The 10,870-nt window shown below is 46.2% G+C and overlaps 1 pseudogene; it reads right to left on the bottom strand.

Moving 5' to 3' along the window:
- Nucleotides 1-7,793: 7,793 nt before the first annotated feature.
- On the bottom strand, nucleotides 7,794-10,849 carry LOC148119428 (small ribosomal subunit protein uS12 pseudogene; annotated as a pseudogene).
- Between the last annotated feature and the right edge of the window lie 21 nt (nucleotides 10,850-10,870).

The following is a 10,870-nucleotide window of genomic DNA, read 5'->3' on the forward strand; positions in this document are numbered from 1 at the left end:
TAAAAAAAAAAATTAAAAATGAAATCTAGGGCTGGAGAGATGGCTCAGTGGTTAAGAGCACTGGCTTCTCTTTCAGAGGACCCAGGTTCAATTCCCAGCACCCACATGGCAGCTCACAACTGTCTGTAACTTCGGTTCCAGAGGGTCTGATACCCTCATACAGACACACATGCAGTCAAGACACCAACGTACATAAAATAAAAATAAACCATTTTAAAAAAATGAAATCTATCCTTTACTGCTCATGCACTCTCCCCAACCCCCTCACCTTCCACAGGGAGGTTTCTCAAGTGAGGTTCAGGAGCTCTCTGTCCTCACACCAATTCCCTTGTCTACAGGATGTACTCATCTGCTCAGTCTGTGACAGTAAGTCACCCAGCCACGGCAGTTTGGAGCATTCGTAATGCTTACAGACAACTTGAGGAATGTCCTTGACTATTGAGGCAAGGCGGGCAAATTCTAGGCACACACCCGAGGCTTGCAGAACTGTCTGTGCTCCAAGGTGCCTCCCAGTCCCAGTCCCTCCTTCCCTGATGGGAAGACAGGAAGAAAGAAGAGAGCCTCGAGGAGGGAAGAGCAGGAAGAGGGAGGGAAACGAGGAGGGAGGGGGAGGGAAAGGGATCACAAACGGGATTCTTCCTCATTTATTGGAGTCTCTCTAACTCGCTGCTGCCAGAGTAGCTAAAACTGAGATGTCTCTACCACTTGTAAAGCGGCCGTGTGAGAAAAGCAAAGCCATTTCTCTGGAAATCTCTCCCTTTCCTCTCGATGCTGTGCCTCGGTTGCCTCAATTTTAGTTTCAGCCATGAGCTGGGTCTTGGAAGACCTGGGGTCAAGTGACTGAACGCTGAACGTGACATGCTGTCAAATAAGGGGGACAGACCCCAGGGCACACCCCATCTCTTTCCCAGTGAGCCTCAAGCCTGGTTGCTTCGTGGACAGGAAGCGAGGCAAAGGGCAAGTGCGGAACTTAAGAGCCTTGGGCACAAGCAAGTTCTCCTCCCAGCTGCGTCAACAGAACTTCCTGTTCTGGCCTCTCAAGTGTGAGCTTGGCACTCCGTGAAGACTCAAGTGCCCACTTCTAGCCAAGCAAAGCGACCTTTCCTCCACACTTCTGAGTTCTGACGCTTCACTCCCCAAAGCAGAGCCCAGCTCTCTCGTCCCCGTCCCCACCCCCACCCCCCTGATTCTGAGGTGGTGGTTCTGGGGAGGTGAATCCTAAGATCCGAAGACTCTGAGAGGCTGTGCCCTGCGATTTCCCAGCCGTCCTTGTGTTTAAAGTCGACACATTTCATACCTTGCATGCCCTCGTATAACCCAGGCTTCGGAGGGATTATTCATTTCGATAGTGAAGGGAAGAAATATAAATAGGTGAGCTGGGACAAAATCAGAGGTGAAATGGTTTTGATTCTTGCGTCTTCTGACTTTTTCCCCCCCAACCCCTTGAAGTAACAGCCTAGACACATGTGTTCACACCCAGCGTATAATGTAGTACATGAATGTAAAGCTTCCAGTGGGGAGTTCCCATTAGCTATAAAATCCTCTAAAAAGGGTTTTGTGCATTACCAGAAGCAGCTTTTCGGGCAGACAGATAGCAAAGTATCCTAGGGGACACGGGACTCAGTGCCAGCAGAGAACTATTAGCCAATACATTCCCCAGACCTGCATGCTCAGGGCTGGACCGCGCTCAGAACTGGGCTAGACAGTGTGGTAGAGGTGTGTGGTTCATAGTCATTGACCTCAGAGGCCTTTCCCCTAATCTCTACATTTCTAGGGCCTTTTCTTTTAAAAATTATTTTATTTTGAGCCAGGTGATTGTGGTACAAACCTTTCTTTAATCCCAGTACTTGGGAGGCAGAGGCAGGCAGATCTCTGAGTTTGAGGCCAGCCTGGTCTACGGAGTGAGTTGCAGGACAGCCAGATCTCCCTGTCTTGGAACCTTCCTATGTGTATAAGTGTTTTTACTTGCATATATACGCATTGGATCCCCCGAAACCGGAGTTATAGATGGTGGTGAGCCACTCTGAGGGTGTGGGTCCTCTGCAAGAGCAGTCAGTGATCTTAACCATGGAGTCACTTCTCCAGCCTCACCCCCACCCCCTCCCTCCCAGCACCTGTGGCTTTTGTTTCTGCCCACCCGTTAAGGGCCAGCACCTAGAGCTTCTCATGGCGACCCAAGCAGGCTGTACGAGGGAAGTAGATCAGGGTGCACTGGTGATCTCTTCAACTCTGTGGCTTCTTGCTCCCTCACCAGAAGGTGCGGCCTGGGTCACGCTGGGCACTCGGCAGCTTTGTGGTGGGTATCGGTTTGTGCTTCCTTCTCTTTGCTTTCGATTTAATGCCTTCCTGTCAGAGTCTGAGCAGCTCTAATAGAACCACAGCCCCACAGCAGCTGCCACAGCATGCAAACTGGATCCATCTCGGGGTGAGCGCAGGGCGACCAGGGGAAAGGGTGGAGAGGTAAGGAAGAAGAGGGGTAGAAGCCAGCTGGAAAGGAGAAAAAACCCCAAGAAAGAATGCCAAGATGAGTAACAAGGGAGTCTTCCAGTGTCATTAAAAAGCACCTCCCAGTCAACGCTCAGCTATGCTAACAGCAATGCTGAGTTAACTTGTTTAAATACATTTTCATGAACATTAGGGAGGTTCTTTTCCTTTTCTTCTTTTGAGTCAAGATTTGCTTATGTACCCCAAGCGAGTCACAAACAGCAAACCCTCCTGCCCCCCAAGTACTGGAATTACTGGTATGTGTCACTACACCCATTTTTAAATTACGATATTAATAAAAGAATTATTTTTTAAAAAAAGTTCAGTGTCCAGGTTCAGTTCAGATTCAGAACAATGACACTTTGAGGTTAGAGTTCAGTCTGGATGCATTTGCTGCGGCCCTGTAGCAGAATGCGTTAGAGAAGGAAAGGGGGAAGATCCAGAAGAGGAAGCAGGGTCAGTCCAGCTGTGGCACAGGGCAGCTACTGAAGGGCTGTGAGCTGCCAACTTCAGACAAGATCCAGGACAGTCTGAAGGCAAAGGGCTTGACATAAGGTCGGATGTATCGGTACGACATTTATGGAAGTTACGTCTCGATGGCTGGTTGAAAGCAAAGGGGAGAAACAGCAGGCAAGACACTAACAGGTAGAGCCCAAAGTCCATGCTGATGACGCACACACAACTAGATGGTGACAGCAGGGATGGAGATGCGGATGCTCAGAGGTGTCTGGTTAAACTTGATGCGGAACAGATTGGGCGAATAAATAATCAAGGGTGGATGCCAGGCTACTAGTCAAGCCAGTGGCTGGCTGGTGTGACATATAGTTGGGTGAATAGTGAGATGGGAGGAATGGCTTTGAGGGAGTGAGTTAGCTGATAAGGTTTCAGAATTCCCAAATGGGGTTCTGGGTGGCAGCTGACCATATAAATGCGGAGTTCTGCGGAAACTGAGATTTGGATACTATCGACATATAAGTCTCAGAGTACCATGGGAGGACTAGACTTCTCATGGAGGATATGAAGGAAGGGGCTGGCATAGAGCAGGAGTTTATTAAAAGAAGAAGAAGAAGAGACTGTAAAGGATGCTGAGGAGCCATGGCTAAGGTAAGGGGAAAAAAACCAAAACAGTACATGGAAATTGAATCAAAGGAAAACCGCAACTGTGTCAACATGGATATGGTCATTACCATCAAATGCTAACGTCCAGAAGAAAGATAAAGGCTCATGTGTTCACGGGATTTCGTGAGACAGGGTGAAGTGGTGTCATTACTTCTCTTAGGCTGTGAGGCGAAGCCATTACTGAATGGACAAATGAATGAGAATTGCAATTAGAAACAGCCAAGGAGCCGCCCGGCCCATTAGTAAGGCACATAATTCCCCTTTACTCTATCTCCAACTTGTACATTAGGCTTGTTCAGGATGCGGTGCCAGAGGACTTATGCATAAACAAAAATCTGGAGAGTCTGCATATTTTTCTCAAAGGCAGAGCTGAAGTTAGAAAGAGACTCACTCTGTGTTCCGTAGATTCAACCCAAACCAGCCTATATGCGCTCCAGTGCCAGTGTGGGCATGGATGTTGGTTAGATTACGCCAAGAATGTGATGCAATTCTTAAGAACAGGAAGAGGTTTTGCCGAAGTGGAAAGAAGATTCTGACCTGGGGGTGGAGTGGAAACCAGGGCAATATTTTTTTCAAAAGAGCAAAGCCAGAAATGAACGGGCAAAAGCAGAAGAGATTGAAAGGCTGCCTGACAGCCTTCCTAGCCCATCTCCCACGACAACTGGCAGAAGAGCATCGTGTTCAAAACTGGCTCATACAGTACTTATTACAAGAGAGAAATTACCCCTGGGGTCCTCTTGACATATGAGGCTCTCCCCTGAACTTCTCTCCTCAAGCACAGAACAACTCTTCTGAGAACAAATGAGAAAATTTATCTTTACAATAGGGATAGAGCAGCCCCCGGGGCCCCAGGGGAGATCAAATGTCAGAATTTCTGTGGAAAAAAAAAAAATCTTCCTCTACTGAGAAAAGTCCAGATGTCAGCCCCCGATGTTATTCAAGATGGTTCGCTGATTAAAGTTTTAGAAACATAAGAATGTTTTAAGATGAATTTCTCTGTATGGCAGAAGACACTGTATTTGTACATCAATATGTACATATCCCACCGGGAATCATCCTTGGGGCCCAGGAAGGCACCAAGGGTTAAAAAAAAAAATCAGGGCCAAATGTCCCCCTACAAAAATTTTAAAATTTAAAAACTCATCCAGGTATGGAACACATACCTTTATTCCCAGCACTCAGGAGGCAGAGGCGGCCAGCCTGGTCTACATGGGGAGTTCCAATATAGCCAGAGATATAAAGTGAGACCCTGCCTTTAAAAAAAAAAAAAAACCAAAGTAAAATTAATATGAATAAACAAAATTAAATATTAAGTTATATCTAAAAAGCTCCGGTAGGACTTGGTGGTGGAGTGCTTGTCCAGAATGCACATGACCCTGGACTGGATCTCCATCATTATAAAAGTAATAATTTTTTTTTTCTAAATGTGGAAACGTGGGATGGGGGATGGGAAGACAACTCAGTCAGTAAAGTCCTGGCTGCCCAAGCATGAGAACCAGGGTTTCCTCTCCAGGACAGACCCATGTAAATGCTGATCACACACGTGTATAATCCCAAGGCTGAGAGACAGAGCGAGCTGAATTACTAGGGCTTAAAAGCTAGCTAGGAAGACCATCCTTTTTCTTTGTGCTGTCCTGGAACTTGCTCAGTAGACCAGGCTGGCCTCGAATTTATTAATGTTTTTTCACAGGCATGCCTGTTACCCTTGGGTTTCAGAGGCCCTGTAACTACAGTTATAGTTGTGGTGTGCCATGTGGGTGCTGAGAGTCCGAGCCTGAGTCTTCTGGAATAGCAGTCAGTGTCCCTAACTGTCACTGTTCTCTACGGTAGAGTAGTTTTCCCGCTCGGTTGAAGAAGCAGCAGACTTTGGAGTTTTGCTGCCCTCTGCTGGGAGTACTCATGGTTGCAACCAGAACAGCCCTATCAAGACTGGGATAACCACTGAAGTTACCAGTTTCCAGAGCAAACGGCAAGAATTCTCAGGTTGCATAGATGGTTTTTATTAAGTGCTAAGTATCAAAGTCAGAGCCCTGTGGATGATCTGGGCTGCATCACCGGTCCTCAGCATACCGAGACGGGGGCTCACTGTGCAGTGACTCACTGCTGGGCTAGAATTCCAAATCTTGCTTTTACAAAACTCTAGTGCTGGGCACGGGTTGCGGTAGTAGTCCACAGTGCTCTTCTTGAACATTTGTAATAGTGACGGCGATTCCCTGTTTACACATAGATTGCTCAAATTTGTAAAGCTTGCTAGCCAGGACTGCTAAACAGTCCACGAATAGGCAGAGAATGCCGTCCTCACTTCCACATGTGGAAACTGAGGCACACGGTAGCATATAATTTATCTAGTCCTACTGCTAGAATGGTGAGCGGGACCTAGAAGCTATGCCTTTGGACCCGCAGTTCAATGGGTTTTTTTTCCTACCAATTCACCTGCTGCATTTGTTAAAAGCAACATCCCTGTTGCAATTTCACACAAATCTCCATCCCCCTTCAGCAATGTCCACTGCACAGGAATATTTGATTACTGCTTTGCATCTGAATCTAGCCCAGGAGCTTCGCTGAGTTCCTAACACAGCCATCAAGGAAAAAACACCTCTCCGTGTGGACTCTGCTGTCGGGGGTTAAATGTAACCTTTAAACCACTCTCATCAAGAAGATGTTTATATGGTATACTGACCAAGGTATCTCTCATTGGAGTCACCTTTTCAGATGAAAACCTGTCGGGGAACTCACTGATATGAAAGCTCACTAAACTATCTATCTTCAGGGTGATGGTCTGTTGGGAGCTGTGAACTCCTCAGATCCTGAATTTCTTGTAAACAACTTGTTCTCCTCTGCTCTGAGACAGCCTGAAGCTGCTCTGAGCATGAGACCCTCAGAAGTTCTTGATGGCAGGAGAGTGGTTTCTGGTGCGTTTGGCTGGGGCGTGGCTATCAGTTATGGATCTCTATATAAGTGGCTCTGGTACATAATAAAGGGGGCATTTTTGTTTCAAGGATGACCCATGTCTCTGTCTCTCTGTGTGTCTTTGTGTGTTTCAATCTCCAGTCCCGTTCTCTTATGTTCCTTTGTCCATTCTCTTCACTCTTCCTCATTTCCTTCATTTCCCAGATGTTGTTTTTATTTGACATAATGCTGTGGCATTGCCTCTGAGAGCTTTATTCACCCCCCCCCTTTAAAATAATGGTCTATCTCTTCTCTTTCTCTCTCTAATTTAGCATTACAGTTAACAATGAAAAACTCCTTTAAGGAATTCCTTTGGAGGAAAAAATATAAGCCGTGTAAGACTTCAAGACACAAACTTCTCTGGTTTTCCAGGGAGAGCTTCAGCTATTGCCCGTATTGCTTTGGAGACCTTTTTTTTTTTTTTAAATCTTCTGCTTATTGGCTGTTTTTAGTATTCCGTAAGTAATTTAATTATATCTAAAGCATGTACCCCATTGGCCTTGAAGGTAAACCTGACCAGCTTCCTAGTGTCTAATTCCTTGACCTGACCTACATCATCAAGTTGTGAGCTGCATCTGGACGCCCCCGTTTGCCAATCTCCAACCATTTCCTGATCATCTCCTCTTCCTTTCCCAGAGTTCTGCCTTGGTCTAAGCGTTTGTAACTACCACAGGCTCTGGCAGTAGCCTCCTTGCGCTTTTCCCATACACACCTCTTTTATCCCAGGACTGTCATAATACTGCAGGTCTTCCAAAAGGACTAACTATATCTACAGAGTGAAAGATCCCACACTCCAGGTCACACCCTGGCTCCCATGCTCTTCTGGGCTTCTCTTCCTGTACGCTGAGCACTTATTTTGGTCACACCATTTGGTCTGGGTGCTTGGATCCAAACACTGACTCCATATACGGGGCTCACTCAATTCCTTTGCCCCAGAATGTCTTTCTGTGTAACTCCTTCCTATCCTTCCTCCCTTCCCCACCCCTCCCCTCGCCCCTCACTGGTTTCATAGAGCCCATTTCCTAGTGAGGTGGAGGCCTCACTATGCAGCTAGGAAGTCAATCAGTTTGTAATTGCTATAAGCCGCTATGCATTTACTTAGTATTGAAAACAACTGAAGAACCCGGTGGGACAGAAACTTCTGTCTACAGACTCTAGAGTATGTTACTGTGTTCCAATTCTTCCAAGTTTTAAAGCTAAAGCATGGATTGTGAGAGTACTTGAAAAAAAATTCCATAGAACCGGGAGAATAAATTGAATTTTACTTGCTGTTTTTTACCCTGCCTGACAGCAACGATAGCTAAATTGCTTTCTTCAGTGCCTAATATGATGGAGTTGCTGGCTTCCGACAGAAGTACATCATCTCAGTTGCGCATGTTTGAATTACTGTAGCAGGACCTTGGCATCTGGACTTCTGAAGTGTTTCACGGTGTAGATGTCTGGCCTCCTATCTGTCGAGTGGATGTTCTGGTCTTTAGTTGGTCTTGCTCACTTTGGGTCCTAATCAAATATGCTGCCCTGGAATCCCAGACTAGCAGCCAAGAGGAAAGGTTGTGGGGCCCCAGGTAGAGAGCTACCCTGCATGTTGGCATAAGTCACAAAGAACTGGTGATGGGTTAGAAGGAAAAGCCGAAATGGAACACAAGAAAGAACTAGGGGGTGCTGTGTCCACACCAAGAGATGCACCAGTGAGTGACAGAATGGAAGATTCAATTTGCTTATTCGACCTCAAACCACATCATGACACAGGACAGTCAGTCTGGGAGGTTAATGAATAATTACAAAACAGTAACATTTCTACAACCCTGGCTGTCTGCATCCTGCTGAACCATCTGACACAGCTTAGCTGTCCAGCTCAGTCAGTAGTATTAAGCATACAGAATCAAATGCATTAGTTCTGAGGCTAACAACGCTTGGGATTTAGTAGTGAAAATTTCTATTAACATTGAGAACATAAATTATAGGGGGGTTACTATATCTTATTCAATCTGGTGTGCACAGAAATTATCTTTTAAATTTTGTAACATTTGCTGTGTGTGTGCACACGCGCACACGCAAAAGCAGGAGGGCAGTCAGAGGACATTCCATTCTCTCTTTTTTCACCACTTGAGTTCCAGGGAGTGAAACTCAGATTTCGGTGGCGAGCATTTTTTACTCACTAAGCCAACCTGCCGGCCCAGTTCTTGTTCTCTCTCTTTCTTTTTTGGTTTTCCAAGACAGGGTTTCTCTGTATAGTCTCAGCTGTCCTGGAACTCATTTCTGCAAACCAGGCTGGCCTTGAACTAGCAGAGATCCGCCTGTCTCTGCCTCTGCCTCACGGGTGCTGGGAATAGTTCCCTTCCCTTGCATTTGTGATAAACTTCTTACAGACAAGCGCGCAGTTCAAGCTCCTTCTATGTGGCTGGAGTACTCAGAACTGAAAACAAAATCCATTTAATAGAAGCATCTCGAAATATAATACGGGAAAATATTTGACAGAAATGATTTTGTGCATACAGTGCCTTTGAAGACTCTAGCTTGTCCCTAAATTAGTTCAGACTGCAGAAGTCCTCCAGCCCACCCGTTTGCAACGGCTCTGGGTACTTAACTTTGCAGTTCTAGAATCTATGCGCCTGGGGTTAACTGAAAGATCCTGGGCCACCAGTCATCCGTGACTTCATCAACAGTGCTGTGTGTGGCCTTGCCTGGCCAGAGATGGATGCAACACTTATTTCCTGGAGTAAAGACACACACTTTTATCTGGTTTAAAAGATTTAAGAACCACTGTAAGACATTAAAATAACCGGGTCTGTGTCAATGTGACAAATATCCCCAAACTTTGATGCCATGAGACATTGCAATAAAACAGGCGAGGAAGTTCAGTGTCACAATAACCAAGAAAGCTGCTCGTGAGGGCGGTGGTGTCTTCGCCCACGGAGGGCAAGCCTGCACCCACGGCGCTCTGTCCTACGCGCTCAGCTCTCCACGATGACTTCTATTTGTATAACTAAATCTCTGGTTGCTAAACTCAAAATACCTTTTTAGTCCTTATTTTATCTGACTACTCGGTGGTACTCAAGAACAGACCCTGAGGGAGAGGGACAAAAGAGAACAATTATAGTGACTCATACGTATGCAGATGCCATGATGAAATCCATTACTTCATATACTTCCCTGAAAAATTAATAGAACAAAGCAAGCTCTGGAGCCAAACCGATTTAAGTCTCGGCTCCAACACTTTCTAGCTGTGACTCTGGACAGCGTGTAACTCCTCTGTAGCTCACAGCAAATCTCGTTTGCAGAAAGGTAAAAGCACACTTACTTCAATAAGCTACTTTTATCCAAACCTCTCATAACTGCTTTCTTTTTTTTTTTCTCAGAATAGGAAAATTTATTACTGTGCTTCCATTGTCAAAATTTAGGATCTTGGTCTTTCCTTCTTGCCTTTGTACAGGGCCAAAAGGGACACACTGGCTACTTTAACAACCTTAAAGCAGACTCCAGGGATATCACCTACAGCATGACCCTTTCGACCAAATCCAACAACCAGAACTTCATCGTTTTCCTCAATGAAGTTCAAGCAACCATCACTGGGCACGAAAGCTGTGATCTTCTTGCTGTTCTTGATGAGCTGCACCTGACACACTTCCTGATAGCAGAATTTGGCTGCTTGGCTTCAACTCCTACTTTTTCCAGCACGATTCCCTTGGCATGAGAGGCACCTCCAAAAGGATTGGCCTTCAGGGCTGTGCCCATGTGGGCTTTCTTGTATTGTTTATCATGCCACTTCTGGTCCCGTCGGTGGCTGCGGAGCTTCCTGGCAGTACGGAGACCACGACACTTGCCCATCTTGCCGACGCCACGGGCCCCAGAGAAAGAGAGAGCCGATTCATCACTGCTTTCTTGAAAACCACTTGAAACTGGTCTGCTTAATTCCCCTCTGACCGCTCCCCAGTCTGGTATACCTTTTACATTATAGTCAAGCTAACTGTCTGAAACTTCAAGTCTGAGAGCATCCTGCACCAACCACAGCAGAGTCAGCCGCAGTTCAGCTCTGCCCGTCTACTTCTCCTCACGGCTCTGCGTATCCTGAGCTCAGGGGAGTCAAATGTGTCTTCTAAACATGTCTTTCACAAGCTGCCATCTGTCTAGAATGCTGCCTCTACTTCCCTAGAATCAAGTTAGCTGTCATTTAACATCCCTCCACCAACGTCACGCCGTTGCTACACTTTCTACTTGGGCTGCCTGTTTGTCTGTGGACATATTTTGCCTAGTCGGATCTATTAAAATCGCACATTAGAGGCCGGTCTGCTTTCCTCTTGGTCCTCTGCCCCCTCTT

The sequence above is a fragment of the Myodes glareolus genome, chromosome 17, assembly GCF_982192425.1.
Source record: "Myodes glareolus chromosome 17, mMyoGla1.1, whole genome shotgun sequence".
NCBI lineage: Eukaryota > Metazoa > Chordata > Mammalia > Rodentia > Cricetidae > Myodes > Myodes glareolus.